Genomic DNA, 12,365 nt, shown 5'->3' on the forward strand with positions numbered 1-12,365 from the left:
AAATGTTGCCGTTGTGATTAATTTTCCACGCTGACTTGCTACAATCCCAAAATGCACCAGAACAAAAGACAACAAACTGCGGACGGAACGGACGGAGATGTGCCTGAAATGCCACACTCCACTTACTTATCCGTCCGTGCCGCCAGCAGTCACTAGTGATACAATGACAGGCCACGTTTTCGCTTTAAAGAGCATTTTGGTCGGTAGTGAGATGAAGTATTAAGAATAACACAATTTAATGCCATTACATTTACGTGATATTGTGCGTGAGTTTTGGTGTGGTGTAAAGCTTCTAGTCATGGTGTGGCGTGTGTTGATGCATGATTACAGTAAAACGCGCCACGAATCAGTAGGATCAGCTTGGTCTATAGTAAACTGTACTTCAATAATGTGCGTAAAATTGGGGCGTCCCGGTGGCATGATGGTAGCGGAGATGGGTCTTCACACGAACGGGCCTGGACCAAAATCCCATCCGGACCCAAAATTCTCCCTTCGTATATATACGGGTTTTAAGTGTCACCTCTCGGGGTGGCCCGATGGCATGATGGTAGCGGAGCTGATCTTCACACGAACGGGCCTGGAACAAAATCCCATCCGGACCCGATCCCGTGTTGCAAGGAATGACTACGTGATGAAATAAATCGATAAAATTAAATTAAGTTAAATTAACAGGTGGGCTGATAATTGTTTGGCCTATGACAGTAAAACACTTTTTTTTGGCCAAATTTTTTTTTGTATTCATCATACGTCCCTTCAAGGGTGATTCACCAATCATAGCGGTCTTTCAATTTTTCGAAACCATTTTTATAGTAATATTTGCACCTTGCCTCAAAAAACGTCTTTGTTTCAGCGATCACCTCTTTATCCGACGAAAATTTCTTCTCAGAGGACATCGTTTTGGGATCTGAGAAATGGAATTAGTCACTGGGAGCCAGATCTACAAAGTACGGTGGGTGGCGAAGAATTTCGTGGCCTAATTCATGAATTTTTGCCATTGTTTTCACTGATTTGTGGCACGGTGCGTTGTCTTGACGAAACAAAACTTTTTTTTCTTCAAATGCGGCCGTTTTTTGGCGATTTCGTCCTTCAATCGCTCCAAAAATTTGATGTAATAGTCGCTGTTAATGGTTTTTCCTTTCTCAAGATAGTCGATGAAGATCATTCCTCGCAAATCCCAAAAAAATTGACGCCATAACCTTGCCAGCTGATTGTTGCGTTTTCCCCGCTTTGGAGCAGGTTCATCGCGTCCAGTCCACTCGAATGACTGTCTATTGGACTTTGGAGTAAAGTGGAGAAGCCAAGACTCATCCACAGTAACATACTGACGCAAAAACTCGGATTTAATTCGCTTAAACAGCTCCAAACTCTGCTCCGAATCATCAACTCGTTGTTGTTTTCGGTCAAATGTGAGCTCGCGCGGCAGCCATTTTGTACAGAGCTATCGCATATCCAAATACTCGTGAACGATATGTCCAACACGTTCCTTAGACATCTTCAGGGTGTCAGCTATCTCGATCAGCTTCACATTATGGGTGTTCTTAATAATTTTGTGATTTTTTTTAATGTTTTCGTCAGTAACCACCTCATTTGGGCGTCCACTGTGTTCACCACCTTCAGTGCTCATTTTATCACTTTTAAATTTAGCATACCAATATCTGATGGTTGATTTTGGTAGAGCAGTGTCCAAAGACTCTTCATCAAGCCAATTTTTTACTTTAACTATATGTTTCCCCTTCAAAAACTAATATTTTATCATCACGCGAAATTCCTTCTTTTCGATGATTACTCAAAGCTCAAAAGTTGCGTCACACAAAATGCTCTAGCTCATTAGGTTGTGGCCCGAGTGCTGTCAAATTTGGACAGAATTCCTTTGAAGGTTGGTACAAACGAAATATGATATGGATAAAAATCTTCTAGCGCGATAAATGTGTTAGGCCAAACAATTATCAGCCCACCTGTTATGTCTATTGAATTTATTATAAAATTCTAGAGTTACTTAAGACTTACTTTAAACAAATTAACAAAAAACACCGTCAAGTGCTTACATGTTGCAGTTCTTCGCCAAGTTGTTAACCGCATGTTCCTATAGATCCCACCAGATCACGTTGACATCGTGCATGTTAGTACACCGGAATCCCCCAGAATCACAGGACACTACTAATAATATATACTTTTTACATTTGTCTCTCTGCTCACGGTGCAAAAGCATGAGCGCACCAATTAAAGCGATCGAGTACACGAGGCACAGCAAAATAATGAATTGAGTTGCACGAAACGGTCCACAAACCGGGTGTCTCCCAGGTAACACTTTCCCCCCGGGTCTTTCCTATCGAAATCGTATCTCGGGGATAAAAACGTGGCACATATGGCAATTAAGGATTAAATGCATTGCACCGATTTGCATACCTTGTCCTCCCCCCCCCCCCCCCCCCCCCCCCGCTTTTTGGCAAATGTTCGTGTCTTGATCGTGCCACGATCTTGCGACGACGATTGTTCACGACCAACGACCAATGTAGGCATTTCGCTTCTACTTTCTCTACGGCCAACCCCTAGCAGTACATTAACATTGATCGGAAGAGCATAGCGATGGCGTGCATTGCAGTACACCGTAACGGGCCGGGACACCGCGTTGGAGCATGCCGTCGTCCACCCCGGACGAGAGTTGGGTACGAAAATCTGGAACCACCCTGCCGATCGCGTCCATCAAGGCGCCATGATAGCATGGCGCCAGACCACCCGTTTTATTATATTCACATAAATCTTGGAAAATTGTAATAATTGCTGTCGTAATTCACGTTTCGGAACAACAACAACGAAAAAAAACAGCCCACCTCCCCCACCGCAAGTGCCAAATCGGCGTTAATCTGACGATCGTTAGCGTGATCGAGAGCTGGCTGGCTTTCCTCGCCGAAACGTTTCTTCCCACTTCATCCTTCAGCAGGCGCCCCAAACGAAAGCAACCAATCGGCAGTCTCGGTGAAACCGGGTGGAAAAAACGGACCTTAAACACAAACTTTAATCGTACCACGGTATATGATTATCAGACCCTTCGGACCTGACGCGCTTCACAATATGTGAAGCCGAAAAGTGTGAAAACGAAACGACACCAAGTACGGGTCGCATGATCATCATGGTTGGCTCAAACCTCAAACACCAAAGCGAAAGGATGCTTCAAGCGCACTGTATAATGCGAGATAAAACAGAACCCCAAAAACAAAACAAAAAAACCCCGGGCGAGACATCGGTATCCTCCAAACACGGCCGATACGTTGGCGCTCAACAATTCACCGTGCGGCAAAGTCGCTGGTGTGCATTTTTCTTTTATTGTTTTATTTTTTTTTTCTTGTGTCTGTATGTGTATGGGCATTCACAGGATGTTTCATTTTCCTGCGAGATTTTCACTCCCGCTTCCTTTGGTCCTTGGTTCCTTCCGGCCGGCGGCTTCTGGTGGTCACGGTGCCCCTTTTCAACGTTCCGTGTTGCGATCGCAATGCATAAATGCGCTTTCGCGCCATCACATTAAAACGTACGCTGAAATCATGAATACAATGTCAATTGTTTTTGTACGAACATATTTCAATGCCGCCCGGAATCAATTTCCAGTGCTATACATTTTAATTCCCTTCACCACCTTCGCGGGCTGGCGGGCGACTAGCGTAGGACATGCGGTTCGTAACACTGTTGCTCGAAATTATTTTTATTTTGCAAGGAATGCAAGATTTTCTCCATTAATGTTGAATTTAGAAAAGTTTTTGATCGAATTATTTTAACAAAATATAAAATAATCGAAATAAACGAAATTATTCATCGTTTAAAATTTATTTCAATTCCCTGTGAATTTCTAGAATATTATTAAGGGCCTTCCAAATGGATATAAAATGTTAGCTTAAAAACGATCAAAAGAGCACAATGTTGTCCGTGAGTGTATCCATGCGCCGACCTGCATTGCGAGCATTTGCGACAGGCGGATAAGCGCCAAAGGAGATCGCGACACCGATCCGCGGAGGTTGGAGTGTAATCGTCGTATCTCATCTAAATTACTAGCTCCCGATCGGGATCGATGCATGGGAACGCGATCCCGATTCCAAATCACGAACTGTTGCTTATCGTTCCGTTCGCCTGGTCGTTATGTACTGCAAGCGAACAAAAAAAAACAGGGGAGAGAGGAAACATTACACACATGGCTGCTGCAGCCACATGTAAGCGCCCGTAAAAGGGCTCTCGGGCCGCTGAAATGAGGTTGCAAAACAGGAACACAAAAAAAATGGAAACGGGCAACAAGCCCAACCCGCCGGCACAAAACCGACCCGATCGCGAATAATCAATTGGGTAGTGCATTGTTTTTCGATCACACGCGCGCGCAATGCTGAACTCGGCTGGAGTTATTATATGCGATTTAGCTAATTGTGACCAATGCTCCTTCTGGGTGGTCATCGTCCACCCGCCCTGGGCGGTACAACATCAACCACCGGTACGTACGCGGTGGACCTCCCAGCAACAGGCCATCATGTTTAATGTCATCAACATTACGGGCTTCTATTGTGTATTTTTTTTTTTTTGTTTTTTTGGTTGTCGTTCTCGAAACAATCTAAAAATACCAACCGGCAGCTTAGTAGGCCGTGCGAGACTGAGCCTACTGTTTGTGGAAAGAGGAAGTATATTTAACTTTGACAATCAATCGCCCATCAAACGAACACGTTCGGTACGGGAACGGGGGAAAAACAAAAAGTTTGACAATCGGAGCGCGGAATCGTTCGACGCACCACTGTTTACACAATTCACAATTTCGGCACCAACGTGAACCAACAGAAAACACCTTCGGTAATGGAAGTTGCAATAATACCACCGCTGATCGTTACGTTCGACCCCCGGTTTAGCGGTTGGGCGCGGTATTGATCAACCGGGCAAACCGGGCGGGTCAATATGGGATGGTAAATATTTTCTGCTCCCATCTAAACCGCTGCCTAAATCTGAACGATGAAATTCAATGCTATCAAAGCTTTGTTGTAGTATGAAGTTGTTTTTTTTTTCACGGAAATGATTCAGGTGCCAGATTTAAGCATATTTACCATAAGATGAAAGCTTTCCGTTACGCCTTTGATTGAGCCGTTAAATTAGTTGATTCATCTAGTGTTTTGCAATCTCTCACTCACGAAGTCATCATTATCAATCATCAACCTTCATTTATTTTCATTTTAATGTTTCATAACCTCAATTATTTGACCAGAGCCAAAGGACGTTTTTTCATAGCGTCCAAAGCAGTAGGAAGGGAACCTTTTTTGTTTGAATCATAAAAATTGTAAAAAAGTTTTAAGAAAAAGGAAAGAAGTTAGAAAACAAAGTAAGAAAAGAAAACAAGTAACAGAACAGAAAAGAAAACAAATAAGTAAGTAGAAAACAAGAAAGAAACTAAGAAAACAAAGTTTTAAGAAGTGTCAGAGCTTTGAAATAAATACAAAGTAAATTGTCAAAGTGTACAAGAGAACCTAAAGTCCTAAGTGACAGAAAGTAGTCAAAAAGAAGCTCAGAGTATGACAAGCCACTGAATATGAAAAGTTGTAGCAAAGATCTCCTGAAATAGGAAGTTATTTTCCAAAATTACATACATTCCCAATTCCTTGTAACAATAAAGTCGATTTTGTGATTAATTATTACTAAGAAAAAGCTGTTCGAAGTAAATATTTGGATCACGACAAAACTGATGATTGTGACATAATAAAATCATGCCATCGTTTGATGCTTCCTGTCCTGTCCTACCCATCGCAGTCGTACCGCTTCTTGGGTGGCAAAGAATTTTCTAAACATCCTTAGCAACGACATTGGTATGCAGAGCGGACAAAACTGATACGATCGCTCATTACGACGTCCAAAGCCATCTGCTTTGTTTGTTTTCCTCCGTTTCCGCACGGTAACTCAAAACTATCCGCGGATACGATACCGTACATGTTCAAGCCTTTTATATTAATTGTTTTAAATTTCACCTCTCCCGCACGGCACCAACGGAACCCTCACTAATCGTCCCCTCCCCCGGGATAGAGGACTTTAAGACTTTTACAAAACAATAAACAACGAAACAAACTGCCCGGTGCCGCCCGAGAGCCGCTAGGGAGAGCCGCAACGTGTGACAGACATGGCGTGCAATAGATTTAATTTGAATACCACCCAAGTAACCCAAGTAGCAGCTGCATATCATTTAACCCCCATCCCGGGTGTCGACCGGACCAGACATCGGCCAAGAATCTTCACTCTTCACCGCCGCACAATAATAAAACAAAAATTATACAACACACACACACGGGAGGGCAAAGTGCCTGATGACATTTCCGATTACCACGCCACGGTAGCGGCGAAGAATTCCTGCTCGCGCAGGAAATAAATTCCACGGCAAACGGAATGGCAACACACGGCTAGGAACGAGTCATTTGTTCTCCAAGCCCCCGACGAAAACTGATCGACTGGGCAGCGCTGTAAATTGACTCGAAAGTCGATGTATGCCTGGGAGCTTAGATTCATGCACCGGACACATTTTGGGCCGGTCGGACGGGCCGCCCTTTAGGACGGCTTCCAAGACGCAGCCGCTGCTGAAAAGTGTGAAATATTTAAAGTTTTAGGATTTCCTCCTATTTTGTATGCGGTTTGAATGCTAACAGCGTTCGCAGGGGTTTTTTTTTTGGCGTATCCAAATATCCACCATCACCGGCTGGTCACACAAAAAAAAAACCGTCCAAAGCACACAAAGGAACATGTAGCACATACCTCGACCATTCTCGATTTGGTGGGCGAGAAGCTCGGCCGCGGCTCGTCTACTACCAGACCGTTGCGCATCCGTTCGGCAGTGATTCTACACACGCCTGGCAACGTGTCATGTAGCTTTTTTTTCGGTAGGTGTCGGTGGACATAAAACGGACCCCATGAAGCACTGATATGTGCAGGGGAGGAAGAAAAAAACCAACATAAAACACAGCCACAATCAAACAAAAAAAGCCTGCCTTGCATTTGACCAAGTGGCTGGGAACCGACTCCTCTGTTGAGCTGCAGCTGGTTTTTTTATTTCTTGGTTTTTAGTTCCCATCTCTCGCATAGGCACCACCTCACATGAGAAAAATTACCGAGCAGTGGCAAAGGATCGAACATGGATCACGGTTTTCGTATTTGGTGTCACACGATCACACGCCTCGCTCAATCCGCGATACCTTTTGGGCGATTGTTTCCGTTTTCCTCGACATTGCCTAAACACCACCAGGGCCGGCAAGGACGGATTTGGGGACGGATCTTGCAAAACTCCCGGAAATCCCAACTAACGCAGCTCACGTCTACCGTATGGGAGCAGAGCAGAAAAGAAATACCTCAAATAAACCACATCGATCGCGTCCCATCCTTACGCACGGCCCGCCGTTTTCTTACCATTTCGGGAGGATTTTACAATATTATTCCAGCCTCATTTGATACACAACCCCCGGGGGAGGTGTGCACACACGTTTCAAAAGGTGGCAAAATGTGGCAAGATGTGGCACATTGCGAAACAAATCGATGGTGGCCGATCATAAATTAGTCTGCGACACTCTGGTGACAAACAAACATTGCCAAACGATTGTCCTGATTATCGAATGAGTCGATGAGTTTCACCGGCTCAAAGTAGGTTTTTTTCTGTTTCCTTTTCGTTACTGGTGCCTTTTGCCTTTTTTCCTACCCCCGGTGGTGGCATTTGTGGCTCAAACGCGAAGGTGCGAAATAAAACAATTGATTTTTAGGTCCTGATACGCCAACCGACACCTTTTGTTAGCTGATTGTGAATTTAGAATGTATCTTCTTTTTTTCTCGTCGATTTTTTCGATTTTCATGAATTTCTGGTTGCATTTATGTTCGATATTAAAGTAGCTGGGTTCCCACGATTGCGATCGCGCAGTGTACCACTAAACATTCGCAAAAAGTTATCCAATATGGTGAAGGTTTCTTTATTAACATTCAATAACAATAAAATAACATGTAAATCAGTTAGAAAGATACGTACTTCTCTCTAATTCCTACCTAGAAATATTTTTAATTACTAAAGCTTTCAAAACTACTAAAAATAATGTTAAATTCAGTCTATTTCATGCGACATATGTCTTCTAAAGCTCGAAAAATGTTTTAAAAACCTTTTGTGCTATTGGTACGTTAAAAGTTATTAAAAATTAATAATTAATTATTTCTTAAAAAAATTTTTTTAATTGTAATAAATTTAATTATGACAATTTATGACAACATCAACTTTAACTAAATAACCAATCACCAATTTAACTTCAAGAATCTATTCGAATCAACTTGAACTCGTATTAGATTAAATTTGTATTTTTTTACCAGATATTGCTGACACTTTAAACTTGAAACAAATATATTAAAATTATCCTAAATTATCGAATTAACTGAAAATTTCCCCTTAACCACTTCAAACCGTAAGAATAATTCCACAATACCTAGCGTGTAGTTCAGCAATTACCGACCTTAAACACATAATAACAATAAAAATGTAATACTAAACAGCGTCTTCTGTACGTCTACTCCTCTGATTCACAGAAAACCGAAAAATCAACATAACAACAAAAAAAGAAATACATTTCAACTTCCGGACTTCAGTTGCGCGAATCGCTAAATGGGACACAAAACCTCATCCTTGTTAAAACATTCCACTCGAAATTGTTGCGAAAATATACCGATACTGTTGACAGACATTCCACGGTTCGGAAGGAAGACAAAAACCAACAAAAACCAACCAACCAAACCCCAACAAGAAATGGAGGAACAAATAAAAATCGTACAATTTACCCAAGAACCGCGCGAGGTGCAGCGGCGTGTTGGGAAAAGCAAGCCACTAAGCAGCAAACTTCCCATCTCATGCGACAGTGATTGATCGCACCTCCCCGTGGTTGGTGGTGAAGAAAAATCGTGTTGTGTTGTGGCGCATCGTGCGCCGATGGTATTGGCCTCTTTTTTTTCTGCACCGCAACGCCCGCAAAGATGATGATAGAGGATAGGGGCGAATATTCGAGCGAGAATTAAGTGCATCGAAGGGTCTTGACAAAATAGTGCAACAAAGTGCACCGTACAGCACCGTAAGATCACATTGCGGAAACCGTCATTACCAAATGAATTGCTCACGCGTTGGTTGACACGGTTTTGGACATTTGAAGTCGGGTATGATGTAAAGCAACTCTCGACTGCAATTGTTGCAATCAACAACTCGCTTGCTGATCCATTGAAATACCACATTCGCGGGAATCATATCTGCAATCTTAAACGCATCATAAATAATCGGTTTATGGCCAATAGGTCCGCTACTGGTCCGCGCGGTTTGTCGCGCTGACATTCGCAATGCAATACTCGCATCGAATTTCTGCGAAACTACTTCACACCCCCCACATCGCCACGCATCCTTCCAGCGCGGCAATAAGGTTTAAAAATCACCCAACGCACGTTGTTTGATCGAACATGGGAAAATATAAGGACAAATCGAACTGATCAGCAAAACGCCCGCCACCCATTCCGGTTCGTGTCGCCAGCGGGTGTGTTGTTTTTTTATTCTTTTCCTCCGATTTCCGAGTCTCCACCACCAAATCGCAACTTAAAGCTGTGAAATCGCAGGCGCGCGCGCGATCGAGCAATGATGCGGTCACCAGCAGTTTAGTAGCAGCGCGCCTTAAACCCGCACTGTAGCCCGCTAGCGTAAGCAACCTTGGAAACAAACAATCACACGAGACAATACAATCCGAGAAAACCGTTTTCGATCGGCAGCATGTAGCGCATCGAGCAAGGGCGACGGAACAGGGCAACGCGTTACTTTTGCTGTGTTGGGTGTAAATTAAATTCACGTTACCGGATGTTTTAATGAATGATCGTTCGTTCGGGTTCGTTTAGCGATCGAGGCATGATTTTTTTTGCTGCTGCTGTTGCCTGCTTTTGACTTATTGCTACCTCTTCTTGCTTATTTCTTATGTTGCGCAGGGTTTACTGTTGTTGCTGCGATTGCTTGTCGCCAGTGAATGCGAAACGGCCAAGAATTAAAAAAGTGTTGTTGGGGCAATTTTCACGATGTGTGTTGGTGTATGTCGCAGCACATCATCAATGAACGGGGAGTTATGAATGAAATTGCAGGAAAACGAAACGGTTCTTGAAATACTACGCGGTGGGAATTGTGGGTGATCGATAAGAGGAAACTGTGTATACGGTGGGAAGTTAATAAATGGAACGATCTGTTTCTTACTTTGCAAGTTATCGTACATGTGTACATGGAACGCTTAGCCTTGAATATATATTTTAAACACTTTATATCAATACAGTAAAAAAGCAATTATTTTAAAGTCAGTATATTTCATCAAAGATCTCTAGGTCTCAGAAATATGTGGTATTAAATTCTTATCAAAAAACGATGTTACAGCTCGAAGAGTTAGCTCTTTCTCATTGGAGAACTTCAACTCCAAATGTTCAAGTGTTTGTTCCTCCTAATAAGTTTTGTTCGTTAAAACTCAGAATTTCTCGAAATCCTCGAAACATCACCAGGTGATCTTTACAAAATTTACTAGTAATAAGCAAGAACTGTCTGAGATATAGAGAGATTGGGGCGGCCGGTGGTGTATTGCTAACGACGATGGGTTTCACACGACAGGAACGGTTCAAAATCCTATCCGGACCAATCCTCCGTAGCAAGGACTGACTATTTGGATACCAGGGAAAATTAAGTCTAGTAAGCCAGAAATAACAGACATGACCTAGAAGGTCGTTACGCCAAAAAGAGAGAGAATTTATATTCTTTTATTTACATATTTTTTATTACATTTTGGACGGCTCTTTGCCGTATTATCAACCATATTTTGGCTGAGGAGACTTCAAATACCTTAGAGAAGAAACCTTACACTAAACTATAAAACTATCCTACTAATTAACTAAATAACTAAGGATCTTCTTCTATTTCCATGTGCTCAATTCAGTATTTAATTCAATAATAACATATTTCGAATGTATGACTTTTACTATTAAATAGCATCATATTTTTATTTTTAGTGGAAGTAATTATAACAACTAAACTATTTTATTCTTAGATCAAAAACCATTTGCTGATGCTTTCACATAATTAACATAAACATCAATGTTGTCACCAGACGGCTTCCGTGCGATAAATTTAACAAAACCCTTACATGCTTCCCAAGATAGCCGCGCGTTTCTGCTGGCCCTTTCGTACCACCCAAAGAGAGCATCAATGACACCAAATGGAAAAATCATCCCGCCTTGTAAATAGCCACCAGCGAACGCTGCCAATTATTTTACGCCCACTTACGTTCGGAGTGAATAATTTTCCTAACCCGTTTTCGCCTCCACTGCATCCACCGGCTGGCCCGTCTCCTATGCGGTCACCCAACCCCCAATGAGTTTCCCAACACACCCGTGGCACTTAAGCCGCTGTCTGCCGCGGAGGAAACAGTATCATATTGTGCCGGTTGTAAAACAGTTCCACCGAAAGCGGGCAATGAAATCGAACCTCCTGAACCTATTATTGCTATTTTTACTATTATTGAGCTCTTTTTTATTGTAATTTTTTATTGTAAAAGAAAAATTCTTTATCTGAAATTCAAATAAAATACATAAACCCCAAAAAAACTCTCATAACGAATATTTCAAAAACAGAAATTAACAAAAACTCCAACGCTCCACGCATTTAGACAGTTGTGCTGTTCGTTATTTAACACGCGATCACGATTGCGATCCGACACCATCCGTGCGGCCTACCGGGCTGTTGTATACACAGGTCTTTTTTTCCTGCCTGCCTGCCTGCCTGCCTGGTGCAGCATTTATTGCTCTTGCATGAGCGAAAACATAACAAGATCCGAGAAATAATGGTAGCATTCAAAACAAACTATCATCTCAAGACGCAAGCGCAGCAGACGCGTGAACACATTGCGAATTGGTGACCACACAAGAACACCCATAAGTTTAGGTCCCCGCTGTCCGCTGTTCTGTCCTCCCAAACGGTTTTAACACCCACCGTCTATGCTATGTCCCGTCCCCTATCAAAGGCACTGAATTTATTATCGTCCGGAAACGGCTAATGGGGGGCGGATTGGTTGAGAAATGTTCAAAAAATTAGTCACTTACTGCCAGAACACTACACCTGACCCCGGAGTCCGCAATCCCCCGGGCGAATTCACCACCACCCTCCGAGTGCCGATAAAAACGTGCCTTAGGGGAAGCAAAGCAAATGTCATTCTAATGAAAATTGACATTCATCAGTTTTTGGGCTCGTCAAGAGCTTAAAGGGCAAACGATGATGACGACGACGACGAACGACGACGAATAGCTTCCAACGGGAACGGTTCCTGTTTATGTAATTCATC

The sequence above is a fragment of the Anopheles moucheti genome, chromosome 3 (assembly GCF_943734755.1).
Source record: "Anopheles moucheti chromosome 3, idAnoMoucSN_F20_07, whole genome shotgun sequence".
Lineage (NCBI taxonomy): Eukaryota > Metazoa > Arthropoda > Insecta > Diptera > Culicidae > Anopheles > Anopheles moucheti.